The sequence below is a fragment of the Cryptomeria japonica genome, chromosome 8 (assembly GCF_030272615.1).
Source record: "Cryptomeria japonica chromosome 8, Sugi_1.0, whole genome shotgun sequence".
Taxonomy (NCBI): Eukaryota; Viridiplantae; Streptophyta; class Pinopsida; order Cupressales; family Cupressaceae; genus Cryptomeria; species Cryptomeria japonica.
Genome location: NC_081412.1, coordinates 20,114,505 through 20,131,571, shown reverse-complemented (window position 1 = coordinate 20,131,571; position 17,067 = coordinate 20,114,505).

Sequence of the window (17,067 nt, the reverse complement as noted above, 5' to 3'; positions counted from 1 at the left end):
GAAATGGCAAGAAAGCCAAGTTCTAGAGAGATTCATGGAACGAGAGACACATTATTGCAGAAGAATTTGATGACATAGATTGGATTGAGGCCTTTGAATGTAGGATAGGTACTCATGTCATGGATTACATTGATAAAGTGGATAATGGACATATAAAATGGTAGAGTTTAAAGGAGGGTCCCAATGAGAAGTAGCATGGGAAGCTGGTAGAAATTCTAAGCAATGGAAGATTGGTTATATTTGAGGAAGAGGGTGAGGTAATTTGGTGTGCAGCCAAAAGTGGTGAATATAAGGTCAATCTTGGTTATGTTGTTCAAAGGAAGAGAATCCCAAACTCAGAGTGGCCTACTAAATTGTGTTGGGATAAGGCAGTCTTTCCCAAGGCTAGTGCATTCCTATGGATTGCATTCAATGGGTGCATCCTCACTAGGGATAGGTTCAAGTCCATAGAAATTGAAGGGCCCAACATTTGCATAATGTGAAAACAAAATGAGGAATTGGTAAACCACCTTCTTTTAAACTGTCCAATCGCAAATACTTGTTGGGACTAGTTTATGGACATGATGGATTAGCCTATGGTTAGATGTACAGTATTATACAACTTCATTTTCTCATGGCCAATGAATAGGTGCAAATCTAAATGGGCAGATTTATGGATCATTGGGCCATCAATGGTTACATGGCACATTTAGAAGGAAAGTAATAGAAGAGTGTTTAGCAAAGAATCATGATCCATTGAAGAAGTTGTTGGAAAACTAAAAGAATCCATTGTTGAAGTGGTTAATGTGAGGATCCTCAAAAGAAATAATTTTTTCACTGGATGGGATTAGATGGGATAAGAGTATGGAAGAAAAATGGAAAGGCATAAAATTGAATCTAGCTTCCTTAAAATGTAAAAAGGTAGACAAAATGAAGTTTACCTACACACAACCAAATCAAGGGTGGCACAAAATGAATTTCAATGGGCCTGCTAAAGGGAAACCTTGGGGAGGCTGGCTATGGGGCTATCCTTCATGGTGATGATGGGAAGATTGTATCTACAGTGAAAGGATATTTAGGATGGCCATAAATAATGAAGTAGAACTAGTGGCATTATTTAGAGGGATCAATCTCTATAGAATTAATAACATAAAGAAAGTCAAGATCAAAGGGGACTCTCAATTGGTTATTGAAGAAATTTCCAAAGGACATGTGGTAAACTGAAGACTAAAGTGATTGATCCCAAGTATGTGAAATGAACTACAACACTTTTCGGGATTCTCCTTAACACATAATTATAGGAAAGGAAACTCGGCCATAGATTGGCTAGCTAATGAAGGTATCAAAACAATAGAAGAGGAGAGAATTATTGTTGAAGATCAGATACCGTATGATCTAGACAAGATCCTCAGGACAAATATGAGAGCCTACAACAACATACCTTAGGACTTTATTGGTTGAATGTTCTATGCTTAATAAGTTCTCACAGAGTCCAATTTGGCCTAAGCCCTAGACTGTTGGTTGGACTTCACTTGTTGGAAGACCTAATAAGATAGAAATGGTATTGGTAATCAGGTTGGTAGAGGATGAGATGGCGAGGCATCAGTGGCCTGCATGCCATCTTTACAAGAGGTACAGTCCTAGCTTGGAAGGCTCCACAATTGGAAATATCTACGGCTATCCATAGTGCATCTATTTGTCATAGGCCACAGAAGCACATCGTAAGTTGGATTGGATGAGACAGACTCTATGATGATCCTATGTCTTTGTGGTATTATCTCTGTAGGTGGGCAAGATTTGGGCAGAGATTTGATTAGCCTTTTAGAAAACTGGAAGGTTGGAAGACTCGAGAATCATCCACAAGGGTTGGAATGCCTACAAATCTGTTTTGGCTTCCCAAAGGGTTGCACATCAGATTGAAGGTGGTGGTTCTTTCAAAGAGAGAGACTATTTTCAGGCTGGGGTGTGTGTGTAGGGATGAATCCTTGTAAAGACAATGTTATCAAATATTTTACTACCAAGAAGACCCAGTCAATGATACAATTGTTGAAGTGGTGGAGGGAAGTTTGGCTTCTGGGCTTCATTGGTGTGATGGCTCGATATATGGGTCTGTCATTTGTCCACTAATTCATGTCATGGACTCTAAGGAGGTTGATCAGTGACTTCATCATAGAGGTGGATGGTGATGCGATGGCCAATGCCATCCTTGATTTGGCCACCAAGAACTTTGTTAGTGTGTTGGGAATATATTTCAATAGTGACAACTATTTCCCTGCTGCAACCAATAAGGCCAAATCCTCTGATGAGAAAGTAAAAAAGGAAAAACTGAAGAACTATATTGACAATGCTTGGGAAGTATTTTGAGTGGGAGTCTTCAATAACAATTTCAGACCCTTTTGTAATCTTTTGGATGCAGAGGATAACAAGCTCTCGACCACAAGTGCAAATAAAGTGGTAAACATGAGGAGGAGTTTGGTAGTGATCTACAACTATATTTCTTTGTAACTTTGTGGAGAGATAGGTATTTTGATGGGCTTTTGATCTTTGTTTTTCAGTTGATTCACAACATGGCTGCTACAGTTGGATTATAATGGGAGTTATCCCCTTTTGATAGCACTTATCTTAAATAATTAATAAATTAAAAAAATTAAAAATTAAAAATAAAAAAAAACATTAGCAAATGATCATCATGCAAAAAAAAATTGACAAATAGAGATACACCAATTAACAAATTATGATCAGTCTAAACTTGAAGAGCTTACTAACAATAACTAGTGTCTATTTTATTATAAGACTCATTATTTCTACCTAAGTGCATATTCATTTTATTAAGTTAGAAATGTGAAGTTGTAAATATTTGATAAGAATTTTGTGATATGATTATGAATTATAAATAATTAATTTTTAATTTAATTATATGATATTTGTCACTTGTGTTCAATACTTGAATTTTTAACAAATTTTAAAATATTCATTTCTTTGAAATTATGTAATATTAAGAATAATACATAAATATATTTTAATTTTTTTTTTTTAACTTTTACCATACTAAAAATAATAGAAAAATAAAAAATTATTATTAAATTAATTGACAAGTTAAATTACCTAAGAAATAAAACTAACATACCTATCTTTACAAAATCTTATGTAAAACATGCAAAGAGATATCATTATGGAGATGCTTGATTCTTTGTATTTTTATTTATTTAGGTTATTCTTTCTTTATTTATTTTTTATAGAATTTTTTTGTTGTCCAAGAGTAATGTCCTATTTTTATATAGAGTTGAGGTAATACTAGTCTGAGACCCATAGAAGTCTAACAGCTAGGTAAATTGGGTCAAAGAGAATCAGCCTTGGGAGCTACATGGGACGAACCCAAAGCCCTTAGAAATTATTATTATGTAATTGATAAATGCAAAAATTTATATTTCATGTATTGTTATAATAAAAAGACATAGAAATTATTATTATGTAACTTGATAAGTACAAAAAAATATATATATATATACTTATTTATTTTATTTTTCCATTGTTTATAATATTTATCTTAGAAAACTTAAATCACAAGTTTTGACATTGAGTTGATATTTTTATTTTTATTTTTATTTTACGAAATGTTTATATTAAATAAAAGTTATTTTAGCATATTTAGATGAAAGTAGTTAGTTTGTATTATTTTTGAATGTTGACTCTTAAATAACTTTTATTAACTATAGTAGGCCTCTTAGAATAGTTAATAAATTTACTTTATTATTAAATTTAGATTACTTCATGTAAAATATTAATTAATTATTATACACACATTTTTTAAATACTTGTTTATATAAAACATATTAATACTAGATTAGATATTTTAAATACATCTCTCTAAAAGACGCTAAGAGATATTAGTCTCGAGACACTTATTTTGAAATAGTTATTGAGAATAGATAGGCATCTCGAGACTGATATCTCTCAATGTCTTTTAGATAGATTTTTTAAAGATATCTAAGCTAGTAGCATCCATAGCATGACATGTATTTAATACATGTGAACCGGATATCTAGCTCACATGTATATATCTATGTAGATATCCATTTACATTTTTCAAATACATAATCAAAATATTTAAAGATAATTATTTAGAACATTCATCTTAAACCAAAATATTAATTGAAGAATTATCTATTTCTTTTTATGTATTGGACAATCTCTCCCTCTTATTCACTTTACCTCTCTTACTCTCATTCCCCCACTTCTTCCTATCTCTTTCTATCCATATCTTTCTCTACTGATATTTCTCTACCTTTCTATCTCTCTTAGGATCTCCCTATTTACTCCTTATCCCTCTCTATATTCTTATATTTCCCTTTGTTACTCTCTCTCTCACCTAATATATTTTTCTATCCATATTTATCTTGACCTATATCTCTCTATCTTTATTTCTCTCTATCCTTATGTATTTATCTCATTTCCTATGGACCTTTCTATTTCTCTATATCACCCTCTATCTCTATCTCTATCTCTCTTCATCCTCTCTATTTGTATATATTGAACTTTCTCTCCCTATCTTCATTTCTCATCTCTACATATATCTCTCACTCTCTCCCCCTCTTTCATTTCTGTCTCTAATTATTTTGACTCCTTCCTCTCCCCCCTCTCTATCCTTCCCCATATCTCCCCCACTTGCTTTCTCTCTACCCCCTTATCTATGTCTATCTATCTATAACTCTCTATTACTTTCTATTCCCATATATATTTATATGTTCCTATTTTTCTTTCTATATATCTATCTCTTTCTCTCTTTCATTTCCCTTATTTTTCTCCCTCTCTCCATCTCTATTTTTATTTTTCTATCTCCACCTCTCTCATTCACTCCCTCTCTCCCCTTTTCTATGTATTCATCTCTTCCATCTCTACCTATCGCTCTCTACTTTCTCTCTTTATCTCTCTATCTCCTATATATATCCTTTTCATTCTCCATCTCCATATCCACCTATATCTCTACCTCTCTATCCCTATCCTTTACATCCGTCTATCTCTCTATCTTTCTATCATTATCCCTCCTATCTATCCCTCTCTTCATATTATTTTTTGTCTCTCTATAATTTCATCTATTTATGTCTCTCCCTCTCTATACATTGAGCTATCTCTCCCCACTCTCTTTCTTCCCCATGGTTACCCTTCCACCTCTACCTATTCCCTCTATCTCTCTCCATCTCTTCATCTCTTTCTCCCGCATATTCCCCCATCTACCTCTTTGCCTGTATGTCTCTCTCCCTTTCTCTTACATATATTTCTATCTCTCTCTATTTACTTTTTTATATACATATACCTCTTTCTCTCTCCATCTTTATCTTCCCCTATTTCTCTCTCCCTTTCTCAATCTCCTTTATTCCTCCATCTCTCATTCTCTCTGATTTTTGTCTCCTTGTCTATCTCCTTCTCCTTCTCCCCCTCTTCATATCTCCTATATCTCTATCACTATATCCCACCATCTATATCTATACCCAACTCTCCTTCTTCCTCTTCCTCTAATATTTACTAATTACTATTGTTCACTATTTTATTTTGATCAATTTATTGCCTAATAACTATTTAAATTACTTTCTATAACTATTTATTTGAGTTTAATTTTCAAATAAGAAAGTAGATCAATCAATATTTTTTAATCTTTAACCACAACCTTTCAATTAGAAGCTAAACCTACTAATCCAATATACTATATATTTATTTTAGTTATTCAAAGTAAATAGTGATGCTATATATTTGTTTTAGTTATTCAAAGTAAACAATGAATGATGAAAAACTATTATCAATAATGTTACATACAAGTATTCAAGCAATTTGATTTCTCCTAATTTTAATCTTCTATCAAATGAAATTATTTACTTTTTACAAATAAAAATTTAATTTTCACTAATAACATTTTTAGTTTCTATTTACATGCTATTATTAAATACTATTTTATTCACTATGTTATTTTGACCAATTTATTGCCTATTAACTATTTAATTTACATTCTATAACTATTTACTTTGAATGTAACTTTCAATTGAGAAAATAGATCAATTGATATTTTAAAATTTAAAAAAATAAATGATACCTTTCACTAATGACAAATTAATTAAGAAAATATTTCAAAAAACAACCATAGAACTAATAATATTTTATGTAATAAAATATAACTTACTTGTGCTCTTGCTAATATATTTTTGATCATCTTTCCCCTCTTTAATTTAGTTTGCACTGATAATTTATTTATTCTTATTTGGACCTTTATTTAGCTTTGGGTAATAATTTTTTTTCAGTTACGCATTTACCTTAATTTTCCTTGTTTTAAATGGAAAGGTTATGATGGTTAAAAAAATTATGACATAATTAAATATTTTTATTTCATCAACTTTTTATTTGTTTGATTTAACATTTTTTTAACGCACTCACATCATTCCATTTCACTTCATACCGCCACTGTAGGTTACGCCTAAGTCACCTCCACGTTTGAAATTCATTACAATATTCTTTTGTATTTTCAATAAGAATATATCTGAAAAAACGAAACATTGATGTGAATGTTTTGTTTGAGAGTTTGGGAATAGGTTCCTCTCTAGGGAGGTGGGAAGAATTCTCGTGAGTTATTTCCTCACGAGAATACACACTTATGCTCGTGACTGCAATCTTGGTTTCCTCCTGGTTTGCTGTAATATTTGAATTATGGATAAGTGATTGGATACAACACAATAACAGTTAATTGAAGTACCGGTTTTAAAAGGAGCTACCAAACTCTTGACAATACAGAAAAAATTTAACATGCAGAAAAACTAAACTTATGAAAACAGTGGAGGAAATTGATAAAAATGAGTAGTCACTTGAAAGTTTCAAGAAAGGTTTTATTTTATTTTATTTATATGTTCAATGCAGTCGAGAGAAGCTTAACGCAGTAAGAAAATAAGTCTTCAATGGATTATAATATAACGAGAACATAAACTTCCTCTATATATATGGCTCTTTTTTCCCACTGCTTTAGTCTTGACAGAGTCATTTTCCTTTTCCCGCAAGAACGTCGACCTTCTTGGTATCATCACATTCCTTTACTTCAGATGGTTTCATGACAACCTACATAAAAATCATCACCAAACCCACTTCGTTAAATCGTGTTCTCCTTTTTAAGTTTTAATAAACACAGTTGGTGTTTTTGATATTATTGAACGAAAATACAGGAAATCATAGAACTTCTACTGATGAATAAGGAGAATATGAGCATAATCAACAATAGTATTACAAGGACCAACCAGCTTCATCTAACCATGGCAGGCAAAATCATACTCACAGAGGAAATAAGTACCCCACAAACATAATATTTGCATATCCACATTAGAATTAAGATTATAAAGGCAAAAATAATGCACCATGCTCATTTGGCTCATATTAAAAACAATCGGTCAGGTGTTTCACAGGCAGCCCACCGGCCATTTTCCAATTTAAGAAAACAAACAGGTTAACAATTTATTTTTTAAATTGAAAAATGACAGTGCTGTTACAAAACCTACAAGATCAACTGACCACTTGTTATCACTATGAAAATAATATCTATATCACAATCTAGAATATCCAATCAAAAAGACAATCTTCCTTCCTGATTTTTTTTTAGGAGTGCTTAAATTACAGCCAGGGCTTCAATTCCACTTAATAGCCACTACCTCAAATATAAAATCTTCTCTTAATGATACCAAGAAAACAGATATGTTAAAGAGAGACGTTGAGAACTATTGTATAATATGATATACTGTATTTCCACTTAGAAAAATTTATTCAATAGCACTGAGTAGTATTAGTGAAACAGATATTTTGAAGTGGGGATCATGAGAGCTACTGAATAGTATGATATATTGTATTCCCATTTTATCATATGCCTGGATATTCTCTGCTGGGAGGTCAGCCATTAAGGATGAGCTGCAGCCTCCTCCAACTGAGAAATCTTTGGAGTTTGAAACTTGCTTTCTTACCTTCATCAATGATACAATGATACAAACAAGATTAAAAGGACCCAGAAATTAAAGAGAAACTAGGTTTTTAAAATACCCATTGAAGTTAAACTTACCTTGATAGATTTGGGCAGTATAGCTCTCAACATTGAATAAAGCAAATTCAATTTCCTCTATCTTCTTTGTTTCAGAATACGGCGGCTGATAACTCTCTTGCACACAGAAGCTTTTACATTTTCCTTTGGCAACGTTCTGGTAACGTTATCCTTCATTTTGATGGTAATCATTGAAGAGTAGGAGAAGATAATTCTAGAGGCTAAATGGTCTTTATAATTTAAAAGCAGCTGTGTAATGTTGAAGTGGTAGAGGGTCACGAGATTTGCTGTATGGTACGTCTAATTGGGATTCGACCACACATTCAGAACTGACGTTCCACGCGTTTTCCTTTTTCTCAAGGATAGTGCGTCGTCATATAATCTTAATATTAGATTTTCTAGTGCCAACTTTTCGTTAAGTTATAAAATACCGTATCGGTCGTTTTAAATATTTTAGTTTTGATAGATTATGGCGTTGTTGGGATGTAATTGGTAAGATTTAATTTCTTTTTGAGCTGTTTAACTTTATGAATAAATTTAAAGTCCTTTATTATAATTTAGTACAATTTGTTTTCTATTTAATTGGTTAAAATATTTTAAATTTTTAGTGTGTAAATATTGATGATAAAATTTTGTTTATGATTCTTTCAAATAAGATAGTATTATTAAGCCGAGAGGCTTCTACAATGGCAGCAAATTTATGCCTTAAAATTTGGGGGTTTTCAATAATTTTGACGGTCATTTGGTTTTCAATTATTTAAGGTTTAAAATAATAATTAATTAATATAGAATGTAAATTAATTGATAGATTAATAGATTTGGTTTTCAAAACAGTTACGAGATAGTTTCACTCCATTCGATAATTAAAAGTTGGAAAAACAGTAATGCACCATTCTTCGAATTGCAAGCAAAAGTAATTTCCAGATAGAGAAGCGATCAATTGTGCAGTTTCAACATGAGATAGAGTTATTTGATATTGTTTTACAGATTTCATACTATTTTCATATTGTAGGTTTGTTGAAACGATTATATATATATATATATATATATATATATATATATATATATATATATATATATATATATATATATATATATATATATATATATATATATATTTTGTTTCCAAGTTTGTTGAAATTGCAGTTTGAAGGTTTTTCAACTTAATTAGAATTTAAAAGGATCCTATTGTACAGGCAAGAAGGATACTGGATCTTTACATCTACTTGTAGAATCCTCTGTAATTTAGTTTTTTGGTTTATGTGATTGAGAATATGTTGTATATGAACAAAATATATATGTGGGCAATATAGATTTCTTTGGAAGATTATGCTGTTTTTACACACGATAACAAGCTATAATCTTTGGAAAAGAAAAAAATCATCAATCATTTCAAACTCTGTGTGGAGATTTCATTGAGAGGAAGGAAATTCTCTGTTTTAGGTATATTTAAGTTGACATTAGAAGGTTGGTTTATGGTATAAATATTTCATTAGAAGGTTTTAGTTATAATGAGTAGTTTTAAAGAAGTTTAATCTACTGAAGAATGATAAAAAGAAAAGGTAAGAAATTAAATAATGAAAAATGGATATCTTATTTTCAATGCATCATTTTAATTAATAATGTTTTGCAATGATATGCAGTGCAATGCATGGTGAATCCAAATTAAAATCCTATTTAATATGAAAGTAGATTTTTATGTTATTATTGTATGAATAACTAATAAAAATTTGTTGGTAGAGGAGGGTTGATCTGGATTGGGGTTGCAGAGGGATTCTTTAGCATTTATTCATTTGTGAATTATTCTTATCATGATTGCGAGTGACTGGTATATGAATTATAGATTTGTGCATTTGCCTATTGTAATCATCACTTTCAAAATATTTAAGGTTTTTATATAATGTTTGGTTTTGTTGTATTTAATTTAGGGTTTTGCATTTTATATTTTTGTATATGTTGCAGTAGTGAGTATTGAGATTTTAATATTTCAATAGAATCATATGTTTTCATTATCTTTGTGAATAGCTTGTTTTCAATTTTAATAAACTCATTTGAATTGCAGCAATGAGGAGATCAATGCATTGGAGAAGGAATGGAAGATGCCAATGAGAGTTGTAAATCTATTTTACGACATGCAAAAAGAAAAGGTAGAATAAAAATGTTTAAAATTTTTTCTTATATGTCTAAATTAATTTCTTTTCTTTTTCAATGTTAGAATAAAAGCTTATTCTAATTGAAAGTTATATAAAGGTTAAGCTCTTACTGTCATGGTTAGGGTTAGAATAAAGGTTATGAGTAAGATAATTTTAATGATAAGAAACTTTTAACTATTTTAAAATGTCTATATTTTAATTATAATAAATTTTGAAGCTATTTTAAAATGTATTTATTTCATTACAACAAAGTTTCATGGTAATTGTTTCATAAAAAAATTCAAATAAGGAAAAACAATACTCATAAGAAAAGTACATAATATTAAAGACTTTTGTAATATTTTATAAAAAATGACAATAAGTGTTATGAATGCATTATCCTACAATAGTTACCTATTTATAGCCTTAAGTTAACACTAAACTCTAATTAACTATAACCTTAACCCCTAAACCTAATCTCTCTAATTAAATGAGAACCCTAACCTAATCTTAAAGTTAACTCTAATCATATAGTTTTAAAAATTTTCAAATTATATCATAAAAGTTTAAACCCTTAATTAATTTTTTGGATTGATTACCATTAGGGTTTGATAAACATTCAAAAGCATACTCTAATCATTTAAATTTATATAAGTTTTAGTTTTAAATTTATTCTAAAACTAATCGTTGATTCATTTAACAACATTTAAAAATAAATTTATTTTAATTTTAAAATTTGAATTGATTTTCATGCAAAAACAAAAAGGGTAGAATAGAAATTTTGTTCATATATTTAGATTAATTTCTTTTCTTTTTTCAATTTCACAACTAAAAGAATACTCTAACAATTTAATATCAATTAACTTTTACTAATGCCTATAGAGTATAAGTTTAACTTTTATTTTAAAATATATAAATAATTTACATATTACATAAATAAGTATAAGAAAAAAATAGAAATATCAAGTTACTATTGATGATACTCATTTATTCTTAATCTAATATATTTATTAATAAAGTTTATTTTGATACAAACTTTGTTAATTTTATTTTTATTCAAATAATTTTTAAATGTTTTATTGATGTTTCAAATTATTTTATAAAGGTTAAACCCTTAATTAAGTATTTGATTTTATTAACATTAGGGTTTGATAAGAATTCAACTAAGATTTTGCCTTAATTAACTATTAGGGTTAGGGCTAGAATAAAACTTATGTGTAAGACAATTTTAATTATAAGAAACTTTAAATTATTTTAAAATGTCTATATTTTAAATTTATAGTAAAAATATCATTTCAATTAAAAGTGAGATTAAGCTATTTTAAAATGTCTTTATGTCATTAGAACAAAGTTTCAATGTAATTATTTCATAAAAATATTAAAATAAGGAAACAAAATATTCATAAGAAAAGTACATAATAATAAAGATTCTTTTAATATTTTATAAAAAATTATTGTAAGTGTTATGAATACATTATCCTACAATAGTTACCTATTATCTTACCTTCAAACTAAACTCTAATTAACTATAACCTTAACCCCTAAACCTAATCTCTCTAATTGAATGTCAACCCTAACTTAACCTTAAAGTCCTCTAACAATATAATTTTTAAATTTTTAAAATTATATTGAATAAAAGTTAAACCCTTAATTAATATTTTGGTTTGATTACCATTAGGATTTGATAAACATTAAAATCATACTCTAATCATTGAAAGCTATCTAAGTTTTAGTTTTAAATTTATTATAAGACTAATTTTTTATTCATTTAACAACATTAAAAAAATACAAACCCTAACTATAATGAAAACCTTAACATAATAAAACCCTCACCTTGACAATATCTCTAATCTAGACCTGATTGAACTCTAAACCATAACTTGACCCTAAACTTAAATATAACCCTAACTTCACCCTTACTACAATCCTAACCCTAACCCTTAACACTAACACTTAACCTATGATACAAACCCTAACCCTTGAGATAATCCTAAACATAAGCCTAATCCTAAGCCTAACCATAATCTTAACCCTATCCCTAACCTTAATCCTAACCATTAGCCTAAACCTAACAATGATGTAAACCCTAACTACAATCTTAACCCTAACCCTTAAAACTGTAACTCTAACCCTCTAATATAAACCTTAAACCCTTAACCCCAATGCTAATGTTGTGATATAAACCGTAACCCTAAACATAAAACTAACCATAATCATAAATCCTAATCATAACCCTAATCATAATCCCATGATATAATGCCTAACCCTAGAAATAATCATAACAATAACACTAAATAGTAATCTTAACAACAATTATATACCTAACCCTAACCTTAACCCTAAATCCAAAACCTAACCATTAACCTAACCCTAAAAGTGATGCAAACCATAAATATAAATCCAAACTATAACCATAACAATAAATATAAAACCTAAACCTAGACACAATCCTAAATGTAACCCTAAATCCTAAGCCTAACCATAATCTTAACCCTTTCCCTAACCTTAATCCTAACCATGATATAAATCTAAACCCTAACCATTAGACTAACCTTAGCAATGATGTAAACCCTAACTATAATCTTAACCCTAACCCTTAACCCTAACTCTAACCTTCTAATATAAACCCTAACCCTGACATTGTGATATAAACTATACCCCTAAACATAAAATTAACCATAATCGTAAATCCTAATCCTAACCCTGATCCTAATTCCATGATATAAACCCTAACCCTATAAATAATCATAACAGTAACATTAAATCCTGACCCTAATAATAATCGTAACACTAACCATAACTGTAACCTTAAACCCTAAATCCAAAACCTAACCATTAACCTAACCCTAACAATGATGTAAACCCTTACTACAACCCTAACGCTAACCATTAACCTAACCCTAAAAGTGATGCAAACCATAACCACTAGCCAAACCCTAACCCTAGCCATGTTGTAAATCCAAACTGTACCCATTAACTTAACCCTAACAATGATATAAACCATAAATATAATCCTAATCCTAACCCTAACCCTATAATATAAACCCTAACATTGCACATAATCCTAAACATAACCCTAAATCCTAGGCATAACCATAATCTTAACTCTATCCCTAACCTTAACCCTAACCATTAGCCTAACCCTAACAATGATGTAAACCCTAAATACAATCCTAACCCTAACCCTTAAACTATAACTCTAAGCCTCTAATATAAACCTTAAACCCTTAACCCCAATGCTAATGTTGTGATGTAAACCCTAACCCTAAACACAAAACTAACCATAATCGTAAATCCTAATCCTAATCCTAATCCTAATCCTAATCCTAATCCTAATCCTAATCCTAATCCCATGATATAAAGCCTAACCCTAGAAATAATCATAACAATAACACTAAATACTAATCTTAACAATAATTATATACCTAACCCTAACCTTAACCCTAAATCCAGAACCTAACCATTAACCTAACCCTAACTATGATATAAACCCGTACTGCAATCCTGATCCTAACCATTAACCTAACCCTAAAAATGATGCAAACCATACATATAAATCCAAACTATAACCATAACAATAAATATAAACCCTAAACCTAGACATAATCCTAAATGTAACAATAAATCCTAAGCCTAACCAAAATCTTAACCTTTTCCCTAACCTTAATCCTAACCATGATATAAATCTAAACCCTAACCATTAGACTAACCTTAGCAATGATGTAAACCCTAACTATAATCCTAACCCTAACCCTTAACCCTAACTCTAACCTTCTAATATAAACCCTAACCCTAACATTGTGATATAAACTATACCCCTAAACATAAAATTGACCATAATCGTAAATCCTAATCCTAACCCTGATCCTAAACCCATGATATAAACCCTAACCCTAGAAATAATCATAATAGTAACATTAAATCCTGACCCTAACAATAATCATAACACTAACCGTAACTGTAACCTTAAACCCTAAATCTAGAACCTAACCATTAACCTAACCCTAACAATGATGTAAACCCTTACTACAACCCTATCCCTAACCATTAACCTAACCCTAAAAGTGATGCAAACCATAACCATTAGCCAAACCCTAACCCTAGCCATGTTGTAAATCCAAAATGTACTCATTAACTTAATGCTAACAATGATATAAACCATAAACATAATCCTAATGCTAACCCTAACCCTATGATATAAACCCTAACCTTTCACATAATCCTAAACATAACCCTAAATCCTAATCATAACCATAATCTTAACACTATCCCTAACCTTAACCCTAACCATGATATAAATCCAAACCCTAACCATTAGCCTAACCCCAACAATGATGTAAACCCTAACTACAATCCTAAGCCTAACCTTTAAAACTATAAGTCTAAGCCTCTAATATAAACCTTAAACCCTTAACCCCACTCCTATTGTTGTGATATAAACCCTAACCCTAAACACAAAACTAACCATAATCGTAAATCCTAATCCTAACCCTAATTATAATCCCATGATATAAATCCAAACTATAACCATAACAATAAATATAAACCCTAAACCTAGACATAATCCTAAATGTAACCCTAAATCCTAAGCCTAACCATAATCTTAACCCTTTCCCTAACCTTAATCCTAACCATGATATAAATCTAAACCCTAACCATTAGCCTAACCTTAGCAATGATGTAAACCCTAACTATAATCCTAACCCTAACCGTTAACCATAACTCTAACCTTCTAATATAAAACCTAACCCTAACATTGTGATATAAACTATACCCCTAAACATAAAATTAACCATAATCATAAATCCTAATCCTAACCCTGATCCTAAGCCCATGATATAAAGCCTAACCCTAGAAATAATCATAACAGTAACATTAAATCCTGACCCTAACAATAATTGTAACACTAACCATAATCGTAACCTTAAACCCTAAATCCAAAACCTAACCATTAACCTAACCCTAACAATGATGTAAACCCTTACTACAACCCTAACCCTAACCATTAACCTAACCCTAAAAGTGATGCAAGCCATAACCATTAGCCAAACCCTAACCCTAGCCATGTTGTAAATCCAAAATGTACCCATTAACTTAACCCTAACAATGATATAAAACATAAACATAATCCTAATGCTAACCCTAACCCTATGATATAAACCCTAACCTTTCACATAATCCTAAACATAACCCTAAATCCTAAGCATAACCATAATCTTAACCCTATCCCTAACCTTAACCCTAACCATGATATTAATCCAAACCCTAACCATTAGCCTAACCACAACAATGATGTAAACCCTAACTACCATCCTAACCCTAAGCCTTAAAACTATAAATCTATGCCTCTAATATAAACCTTAAACCCTTAACTCCACTCCTAATGTTGTGATATAAAGCCTAACCCTAAACACAAAACTAACCATAATCATAAATCCTAATCCTAACCCTAACTATAATCCCATGATATAAAGCCTAACCCTAGAAATAATCATAACAATAACACTAAAAACTAATCTTAACAACAATTGTAAACCTAACCCTAACCTTAACCCTAAATCCAAAACCTAACCATTAACCTAACCCTAACGATGATGTAAACCTATACTGCAATCCTAATCCTAACCATTAACCTAACCCTAAAAGTGATGCAAACCATAAATATAAATCCAAACCATAACCATAGCCATAACAATAAATATAAACCCTAACCCTAGACACAATCCTAAATGTAACCCTAAATCCTAAGCCTAACAATAATCTTAACCCTTTCCCTAACCTTAATCCTAACCATGATATAAATCTAAACCCTAACCATTAGCCTAACCTTAACAATGTTGTAAACCCTAACTATAATCCTAACCCTAACCCTTAACCCTAACTCTAACCCTCTAATATAAACCCTAACCCTGACATTGTGATATAAACCGTACCCCTAAACATAAAATTAACCATAATCATAAATCCTAATCCTAACCCTGATCCTAAACCCATGATATAAACCCTAACCCTAGAAATAATCATAACAGTAACATTAAATCCTAGCACTAACAATAATTGTAACCCTAATCCTAACTCTAACCTTAAACCCTAAATCCAAAACCTAATCATTAACCTAACCCTAACAATGATATAAACCCTTACTACAATCCTAACCCTAAAAGTGATGCAAACCATGACCATTAGCCAGACCCTAACCCTAACCATGTTGTAAATCCAAACTGTACCCATTAACTTAACCCTAACAATGATATAAACCATAAACATAATCCTAATCCTAACCGTAACCCTATGATATAAAAGCTAACCTTGGACATAATCCTAAACATAACCCTAAATCATAAGCATAAGCTCAATCTTAACCCTAACCCTACCCTTAACCCTAACCATGATGTAAATGCAAACCCTAACCATTAACCCAACTCTAAAAGTGATGCAAAACACAACTATAACCCTAACCCTAACCCCTAACCCTAAGTATAACCCTATTATATAAACCCTAGCCCTACACATAATCCTAAGCATAACCATAAATCATATGCCTAAACATAATCTTGACCCTGACCCTAACCCTAACCATTAACGTAAACCTAAGAATGATGTAATATCTATCTATAATCCTAACCCTAACCCTTAACCCTATGATATAAACCCTAACCATAGACATAACCCTAGCCATAATTTTAAATATTAATCCTTTGAACCACAATCATAAACTTAACTATAACCCTAACCTTGATGCTAATCCTAACCCTAACGTTGTGATATAAACCCTAACCCTAAATGTAAAACTAACCATAATCATAAATCCTAAACATAACCATAATCTTAATCCCATGATATAAACCCTAAACCTAGAAATAATCATAACAATAATACTAAATCCTAAGCCTAACC